Genomic DNA, 10818 nt, shown 5'->3' on the forward strand with positions numbered 1-10818 from the left:
TTTTTAATGAACTAAAAAGAAAAATAGTCAAATAAATTAAAGTAGGTGAATATTTTCCTTTTAGAGATAACAATAGCTTTTTTAAACAAAATATCCATAAATAAGTCCTCATAAATGAAATTTTAACCAAGATAATTAGGTTATTTTAAGTGAAAATGGGTTTTACATTTGATTTGAGGATTGCATCAAGCACGGAGATGTGATAGGCTGGCTATGAATGGTTTTAGGTAGGATAAAGGTAGGCTGAAGAAATATAAAAGAGAGGTGATTAGGCATAACATGGAGCAGTTACATCTTACGGAGTACATAGCCCTTGATACAAATATACAGAGAATGCAAATTAGGTTATAGGGTTAGTGGGTAGGAGTGAGTTCGTAATAGTAGACAGAAGTGCTTTGTTTGCATTTGTGCCTATAGTTTTTTGTTCATAGTATTTTGGTAATGTTTGTGATCTCAAAATGATAGTTTATAGTATTACTCTGTCGGTGTATTTTCTTTTATTATGCAGCACTGTGTTACCCTAATTTGTTGTTTATAATTATATTTATATTTTTTTATTTGTTATACTATTTGCTATATGTCCCAATTTCACAGCTGGGAACACCTTTATGAGACCTCTGTTCCTACTCCCCAAGAGAAGGAAGTGAGGATGTTCTATCTAACTTTTTCTGATGATACTTTATTCATAATGAGTCAGGCCTACTATGTGAATATTGTCCTTGATGAGCAAGTGTTGGTTGAGGTATTGAGTATCCCAACCCAAGGGATCAGGTCCTAAAAGACAAGTATGGGTCTGAGAAGCTGCTGAAGCATATTGGCAAGTTGTATGATTTAAATATCAAGTCAATCACAAACAAGTCCTTTAAAGGGGAATTTCAACTTTTATTTGACTTGGTTAACAAAGCTCTTCTTTCGCGTTCTAAAAAACCACACTGTTGTAGCCGAACCCGACCAATTCCAAATGGAATCCCTTACTAAATTCAATCATATAAACTTGTCTGCTATCATGATAGAGCATATGTATAAAGTGATGACAACAAAGGATGGAAAGTATGGTCTGGCTTATGGGTTTTTGTTGAATAGAGTGTTTGCCTATTTTGATGTGGATTATGGCCCTAGAAAGGAAGGATCCCTTAAGCAAATATTTACCTTTTCCACCTTGAAATATAATGAGTGCATACATTATGGTGGTAGATCTGATTAAGGTTCAAACTAGGTTGACTAGTGATCTAGAGAAGATGACCGCTCACTTGGCGCAAAAGGATGCAAAACTTGCTACGCTATTGAGGTTAAAATTATGCTGACCAGTAAGCTAGAGAAGATGATCACTCACTTGGCGAAGAAGGATGCAGAACTTGCTACGCTAAAGGCAGCTCACTTGAAGAGGCAAGAACAGGGACTTAGTGCAAGTGAGAGCCTACAAGTTGAGAATGAAATGCTAAGGGCCAAGATTCAGAATTTTGAAACCAAAGTTGAGGTCTTGACTGAACAACTCTTGATGAACTATTCCGCTGAAAATGAATAAATGGCCTTACTTCTTTACTAATTTTATGGTCCTCCTTCTAATCCTTCTGCTTGATGTCTATCCACCCTGGTCCCGCCATGTCTTGTAGTCTTAAGCCCCTTCTTTAAAGCATGTATTTTAAGCCCCATCTTTTTGTTTTTATCATGTTGTTTACCTTGTACTTGGTTTTTTATTCTCTTGTTCTGGACAATGTACGATATTGGTCTTTATGATTAATAAATATTTTGTGTGTTGATGCTATCTTCTTTCTCTTTATATCTAACTTTACTTATTCATGTTAGTGTAGCATTAATGGCCAGGATTTAACATGTGTGCCTATCTTTTGTGTGGTTTACTATTTTACCTCTTTAATGATGTCAAAAGAGGGAAGATAAGATATATGGATGTGTAAGAAGTTTAGGGACTAGGTTCTTATCGGCAGGGGAAAAAAAGTACTTTATCCCTTTTTTATCTTTGTTTAGCCAGTATCAGTGATAAGGAAAGAGACTTGTAGTGGATCTTTTGATAAGATGAGTATGGGTTTGCCATCATCAAAAAGGAAAAAATTGATAAGTTTCTAGTTTTGATGACTGACAAACCAACCTTGGGACCTGGTTCATGTAAAGCTATGCACAACCTTCTGATGATAAAAATTTCAACCACTCAGGGACCAGGTTCTTCCATACTATGCCTTTCTGCACTAAGTATTCTTCCAGACTATGCCTTTCTGCATTAAGTTAGCAGCCTAGCTAAAATAGTACCGAGAAAGTTGGTGGCAAAGCTACAACACCTCTTTTTTTCAGACAATCAAAAAATTCCTAGGTTTTCTTTTCTCATATACATGCAACATGTTACAACAAGAGAACCTAAGCTTCATATGCAAAGAACATCAAATCTTTCTTGAAGCAAATCTTTCAACCAAAGCCTCACTTTCTATAGATACCTGTTAAGTGGTTACATTGGTCTTATGCTCGTGTTGAACTTCAGTCTTTGTTTAGTGATTTGTAATCATTACATACTACTCTGGTCCATATATTTGAGATGTCGTCATAGTTTGTTCTTTTTATGTGTGTTGAGTCTACTATAGTTAGCTGACATTGAGGATAGAGTTAGCGTGTTATTGATTCAGTTATAGTTAGTTGGTTTAATGGTGCAATAAAGTTATTACTTTGGAGTCTTGCAATAGAGCTATTGCCAGTTGAGGATTGAGAGGTTAATCCTTGAACTATGGAGTCTTTATTCAAGTTTTCTTGAAGATAGTGAAGTGGTTAAAAATCCTACGTGGTAAGTTGTTGTTTTACTCCCTTGAGCAAGGAGGTTTTCACATCAATATTATGTGTGCATTATTTCTTTTACTTTGTGTTTTGTATTTACTCTTGTTCATTACCACACATGTTAGTTAGAGACCAGGTCCCAAAGTTGTTGGGCTAGTCTTACAGTTCTTCAAAGGTAAATATGGTAAGTTTAGTAATGACAAGAGCATATTTGTTCCTATAGTATAACGACAATGGCATATTTGGCTCCATAGTATAGCTAGGGGTAAATTAAACCAATTAATGAATGTAGACGAGTATTTTTTACCTTTTACCTTTTTAAAATACTACTTTTAACTAATAAGAATGTTATATATTAACAAAGACAATAATTTTAAGAAAAAGAAAAAAACAGAAACCTGGTCTAAGATCATGGTCAAGATCAGGTCCAAAGTCTGGGTCGCATCTATGGTCAAGGTTGTATTTAAGGATCGAGTCCTAAGTTGGAATTGAGGTCAATGTTCAAGTCTTGCATCGAGGTCGGGTCGAGTTTTTTTTCTGAGTCGAGACTGGGTTCGAGTCAGGTATCTAATCTCAATTCTAATTGAGGTTCGAGTTGAAATTTGGGGTCAGGTAGAGGGTCTGTCCCTAAGTTGATATTGGGGTCAAGTATCGGGTCAAGGTCAACAATCAGATCTTGAGTCGAACTAGGGTCAGATCGAGAGTTCGATTCTGAGTTGAAGTTAGGGTCAAAATTAAATCTTAGGTTGTGTTAGGGTTGAATCTCGAATCTAGGTCAAGCCGGGGTTTGAACTTTGTGTTCATATTCTGTTTGGGATCGAGTCCTAGCTTGAGTCGACAATCTCTTCTCTAGTATGAGAGGAACCACGACTGGGATATAGAGGTTGCTCCTTGGTTTTCGATATTCTAATACAAGTAGTTGTTGCAATAAACATAATGTCGAGAATAAAAGTGGCCTTTAGATTGGCACAGTTGATGGTACATGCAGTATTGAGGGTGAAAGGGAAGATCTTATACCAGCCACTGTAAGATCCAGTTGCAAGGCCAAGAATGTTACCAATGGCCATAAATAAGGAAAAGTATGCATTTGCTAACCGAGTTCTTCTATGATCCTTTTCTGTAGATTAGACACTAGAGAAAGTGTCACTAGTTTGAAGCCAAATTCATGATACAAATATGCACAAAGAAATGACAATGAGTCGTACAAAAATGTAAAACTGAAATATCTCGCCCTGAAAAAATTAAGCCTTACCAAGCCTTTTCTTTTGGATTTTGGTGGCTATATCGTCTCTGAAATAACACCATCTCTCCATTTATCCCATGGAGGACAGTAGCCTCCATTTTCACCATTTTTTGTCTTTTCTTATGATGCTTTACTATTTTTCTTCTAAATTTTTGAAACTAGATCTAAATCAATAAATGAGATTTTCTTTTAAACTTTGTAAACGTAAGTTAGCTTCAACAAAATGAGGATGTCGTGCAAATTAGGATGTTTTACTAGCTCCTTAGATAGGGTATATAATATTATTAACAACTAAACTAAGACTTAAGAGTGAAGGGGGACTTTTGAGTAACTCGTAAAGTTGTTGTCATATGACCAGGAGGTCACGGGTTCAAGTCTTGAAAACAGTCTCTGATAGAAATACAAGATAAGATTGCGTACAATACACCCTTGTGGGCCCTTCCACGGATCTGCGTACAGTGGAACCTTAGTGCACCACCCTGCCCTTTTTAGTTTAAACTAAAACCTAAGAGTAATAAGGAACAAGGAGCATGCAATGTATGTAGACAAAGTAGGTCTAATCATTAGACTCTATAATAATCACTTCTTTTTTGAGATATAGACTCCACAATCTTGTCAGAAACAAGCAAGTGCTTCTTATTTGCTTTTGTTATCCTGCACAAGGAGATAATGAACATCTCTAGGACAATTAGCTCAAATTTTGATCTCAGAGGGAGAAGAAGGTGATAATGATTTATTATGCTCCGGGAATGAAGTTTGTTCAAAATCAACACCACCACAAGCATACATTTCCAACCCCCCCCCCCCCCCCCCCCAATTTAAACACACTACAATCCATTGTGCACTCAAGCACTACAACTAAAAAAATAAAATTCCACAGCCCCCAAATGCTTCTAGATATGTGATGCCAAAACATTAACTAGTTTTTGTTTGTTCTCATATAAACAGTTCACAGATGGATAATTTGGAAGCCAAAAACACCATAAAAAATTGCTTGTTTTGGGTGGATGGCAACTACAAATGCTTGTTTGACTCAACAAATGTTACAGAGGAGGATTTTCATTGTCTAGTAGGTGTTCTGTGTGTAAAGGGAAGAGGAATCAGCTAACCATTTGTTGATTCACTGTAAATTTTCTTGGCAGATTTGGGCAATTTTCTTATGTATGTTTGGAGTGCATTGAGTCATGCGACGAGATGTAAAAAGTTTATTATTAATCTGGCAATTGCAGAGTTGGAAGCCATATGAGAAAGTATGGAGAACACCCCGTGTACAGTATGTGGAGTAGCTGGTTGGGAAGAAAGAGAAGGTGCTTTGAAAGAAAGAGGAAGCAGATAATCTTTACCTTATCAACAAAAAAAGAGAGTAAGCAGATTGCAGCTGTTAAGCATAACTGTATAGATAACTTAATCTACTGGTGTAGGGAAAGGACAATTGATGAACTGTCAGTTGAGCTAGATTTTATACTCTTTGAGATGAAAGATTGTTTTGTCATTTGAAGACTAAAGTAGTTCTGTTATTTTTCTTTTTGCAGTACCTACGGGGTACTTGCTTTGATAAAATTTACTTTACCTTGTCAAAAGAAACAGTTCACAGATGGATAGAGTCAAATTATGGTTCTTACTTGTTTAGCTCACCATTGCAAATGACGTGGGCTCAGGATCTACCGTTCTGTAGAGCAAACTTTAGCTTTTATTACATGTTTGTTCTTACTCTGTCAAGGGTTAATAACCAAGTCAAAGGACGGACTAAAAGGCCATATCTCCTTGGTATGTTCTGGCTAGACATGTTAACTGGATAATATCAAGGACTATAGTATAGTTACTGCTAAACATTAGGCACCATTGAGCCTTTCCTCACACTGCACTATACTAGTTCGAACCAATAGTGATAGGGACTAAAGCAAAAAGGAAAAACTCAAATAGATTCACTGAGAACTTGATCTATGTTCTATTAAATGATATGATTTAAAGAATCTGATTACAGAAGGAACAATGGAGTGATCCTAATAAGTAATACCGGCATATGATCTTTTCACCGTCAATTGTTTGAGTTACCAATTGTAAACTAATAGGTATGATTTATTCACGATTGATATCAGGGCTCTTTTTATCTAACTTTTCTGCTACTTCCCGCAGTGGAGTGGACATTAATATTTTGACAATGAAAAGCTTTCAACTGTCCATAGGAAAAATACACAAAAATCCAATTGTTGACAAAACTCTACACCACAAGACTGAAGTTTAGTGCAAGTGCGCAAGGGGCCAAACAACTAATTTATCAAATTGTTTTCCGAATGAATTCTTGCTACTTCTTCCTTTTTTTAGCGTCATTTGCTCGACTTCTACGACCTTAGCATTTACCTCATCAATAGTTACAATTCTGCAAGCAATTGTGGATTGGTGATGGAAGCAAAGTCAATTGATGTTATCGCACTGACCTTCCCAGGCATGCTTAGCTAAATAGTGGCATGTAACCTCATTTACTTGAGAAAATTGAAGGAAATGTGTCATTTAAATCTTGAATTAAGTATAGGTGAGATTCACTAACTTAAAGGGTCAAACATAGTTAGGAAACTTGATTAATATTTTCAAAACTTTCTAATCTTTTCAAAAATACAAATCAACCCAACCCACACCCCTCTTCAATCCAAATCAACCGTCTCTCTCCTCTCTTTACAGCTTCTCCCAATCAACAGTTCTGCAAATTTCTCCTTTCAATCCCCATCGACTTCAACCTCCAATGACAAATAGTTGGGCTTTGAGTTCTTTTTCAACTTCAACCGTCAATCGACATGACAACCTTGCTCTCCGGCCACAACAACTTCGAATTCTTCATCGTTCCTTTTCTTCTTTCAAAGGTAAAAAATTATGGCCTTTTTAATTTTGAAGAAAACGAGGAACTTGAGTCAACTTCTTTTATAGTATTGGTTAACAATTTCAATATTTGTTGCTTTAATTTGAAATGCGGTTTGAATAAAATCCTAATTTATGGTATTTCTTCTCTTTTCTTTTTGAAGTGAATTATGATTTTTTGTTGTTTATTGCATTTTTTTGAAGTTTGATTTTTTTGTTGTTTGTGTTTATACAAACAAAACAACGATTTTGATGTTTTTGGTGTTGCGGTTGTTGCTGGGTTGATTTGTTCTTGTTCATGGTAAAAATGGTGATATTATTGTTGTTTTGTTGAACAAAATCGTGCTACTGTTTTTTTCTCCAATAGATTATCCAACTAGTGCAATATATTAACCATTTGATGCAACAGATTTAGCATATGATGTAACAGATTAACCATCCGATGCAACAGAGGAACCATCAGATTAAAAATCTAATATAATAGATTAACCATATGATGCAACATATTAACCATCTGATGCAATAAATTAATCATCTAATGCAATAGAGAAATCATCGGATAAAAAATCAGATATAGCAAATTAACCATATGATGCAACAGATTAACCATATGTTGTAACAGATTTACCATCTGATGCAACAGATTTACTATTGAATGCAACGAAGGAACCATCAAATAAAAGATCTAATGCAAAAGATAAACCTCCTGTTGGATAAAATCCTATCAACTATTCAAATAGGACATGTCCAAGACTTAATTTTTCCAACTGATCAATCATCTATCGCGATAGACGACCCTTCTGTTGGAAAAAAATCTAAATAATATTGATCGTTGATAATTGTTTCAATAGATCACTCATTTATTGAAACAAATGTGTGATATGTTGCACATACCATTCATATGTCTCAACAGATCAGTGATATGTTTTGTATTATAACAACAGATTACTCAGTCGTTGCTACAACGTAGATAATTGTTCAAACAAATCATTCATATGTTGTAATAAATATGTGATCTATTGCACAGACCATTCATCTATCTCAACAGATGAGTGATATATTTTGTATTGTTGCAACAAATTTCTCACCTATTGCTACAGCGTTGATAACTATTCCAATAGATTACTCATATGTTGTAACAGATATGTTATCTGATACACTGATTATTAATCTATCTTAATAGATGAGTGATATGTTTTATATTATCACAATAGATTACTCAGTCATTACTATAGGTTAGTTAACTATTCCAATAGATATGTTGCAACAGATATTGATCTGTTGCACAAATCATTCATATATCTTAACAGATGAGTGATATGTTTTATATTATCGCAATAGATTACTCACCTGTTATAACAGGTTAGTTAACTATTCCAACAGATAACTCATATATTACAATAGATATATAATCTGTTGCACAGACCATTCATTTATCTTAACAGATAAGTGATATATTTTGTATTGTCACAACAAATTACTCATTCATTGCAACAGGTTAGCTAAATATTCCAACAGATCACTCATATGTTGTAATAAATGTGTGATCTGTTGCACCGTCCATTTATTTTTCTAAACAAATGAGTGATATTTTTTGTGTTGTTACAACAGATTACTCATCCATTGCAACAGGTTAGTTATTTGGTGCAGCAGATAACCTACCTGGTGCAACAGATGTGTGATTTGTTGCAACTGTTATTTTACTGGTTTGCATATTAGATTTACTGTTATCCTATTTTAATGAGGTATTAATCAACTATAACATATTTTTTTGTGTTCCTATTAATTTTAGATAATATAGCTCCCAAAAGAACAGAAACCAAATCAAGTCCAAGTAAAGGAACAAGTGAAGCAGCTAGGCTATATCCACCACTCTATGAGCTTGCTTTACAAGAGTTATCTCAATCAGGAGATAAATATGACGAACATGGGGAGGAGAAATATTTCAAAAGAGATGATCCATATACTAATAGCCCTTCTACTAAAGAGTTGGCCAAAACCTTCAGCATTGATTGTTATCTTGTGAGAATGCACTGCGATAGTGACACAGATTTAATGGGTGATTTTGTGGTTAAGTCATCCATGGGAAAATCTTTTGATGCTTTCAAAAAAATATGCTTCAAGAACAAAAATTGGATGCTTATTTCAGGGACAGCTGCTTTGAGAAATATCTTGATTTTTCGGAGGACAACAGTGCTTGTTTTAAAATAAAAATGGTATATGAACTTCTCAAGATAGGTTTATGTATGAAAACAAAGATAAGATGGATGAGGTATGGATAAATTACTGTGGCATGCCTATTTGTTTTGGTTGGAGGGAGTTTGCCATAGTTACTTGATTAAAATATTATCCTTCATCTCCTTCTCTTGTTATACCTATTCTAACCCAAAAGAGCACCCCGCACACCAAATAAAGGCAAAGACAAGTCGTGTGATCATGATGACCTGGTGTCCATTGTTGGTCCAAGCTTCAAAAACAAAAATTTTATAGAAGCGTTGAAAGGTAAAAGAATTTCAAAGAAGAACAAGAAATCATTTTGCTTGGTTTAGTTTGTAGATAATATTCTTTGGATGAGAGACGTTAATAACAACATAAGTGTTGATTTAATAAAGCTTTCCGAGGATCTTGAGGCATTTAATAGCTATCCTTGGGGTTATGAAAGCTTCAAAATGACTATCAAATATTTGTTAACTCCGTTAGCACCAAAGACGATCAACTTATATGGCTTTCTATGGGATTTCATGGTAAATATTTCATTTATTATGATATCATTCATTTTTTTACTCAATAATAATTTTGATCTATTGGCGTTATTTTATAGGCTTGGGCGTTTGAAGCCATTCTTTTTTGAGACAACAAGTGAACTACTAGAAAAAACTTTCCTGTCCAAGAATCTTCAGATAATTATTGGTGAAAACTGATAAAAATATAAAATTTCTTGATCTCTTCAACCCCCTGAAGGATGCAGTAAGCATAATTATAATTAAATTTTTATTTTAATTAATAATTTTTTCAATGATTTAATCATCATTACAATATATGTAATGATTTATGTTAGATTGTGCATCCATCGCTTGTTCTGACAATCGAGAGTTGAAGATGCCATTTTGTATTACTTTATGATCCATACAAACTTTATCGGACCCTAAGGTCATTGACCGAATAAAAATGGAATTGTTTGGAGCAACAACTATTTAAAATAAAAAAATTTTGGAGGGTAGGCTTATTATTGTTAATGGTATTAGTGGTGATGGAGCTGTTAGTAGTGGTAGTGGTGCTGCTGTTAGTGCTAATAATGTTCCTCACAAGCAAATCATGTAATCTGGGGTTCATTAAAGAAAGTCAAGGCTTTTGAAGAGAAACAAAATTAAGCAACAAGGTACTACATTATTGGTGTTATTGCTACTGGTTTGGTGTTGTTGGGCACATGGATATTCAAGCCTAATTGCTGAAATTTTCATGATGGCGTTTTTGTATTTGCTACTGGTTTGATGTTGTTAAGCACATAGATATTCAAGCGTAATTGTTGGAAAATATCAAACAAATTTAGACATATGTTGCAACATGTAGGTCATATGTTTGAAATTATCAAATAGGTCTTCCCATAGTTGCAACAGATAAGACTATATCAGCATAATGCAACAGATAACCAACCTATTGCAATAGATAAACTATCTGTACAAACAAATAGAATATATTTTACAACAAATGGACAATCTGTTGCATTCTAAAAAATTCAACTTTCACCGGATAATAAAAATTGCCCCTACATGTATGTAAGGTAAAGTATGTAAAGTGAAGTGACTTGAAATAAAAAAAATTATTATTTCACAAGCTCTTGTTTATACATAGACTCCAAGCATCCAGTTAGTACTCATAAGCCTAGAACTCTTGCATGTTTGCCATAGCGTTGTCGCACAGAAAGGTCGTTGGCTTGACCTTTT

This window comes from Capsicum annuum, unplaced genomic scaffold (assembly GCF_002878395.1).
Source record: "Capsicum annuum cultivar UCD-10X-F1 unplaced genomic scaffold, UCD10Xv1.1 ctg1937, whole genome shotgun sequence".
Taxonomy (NCBI): Eukaryota; Viridiplantae; Streptophyta; class Magnoliopsida; order Solanales; family Solanaceae; genus Capsicum; species Capsicum annuum.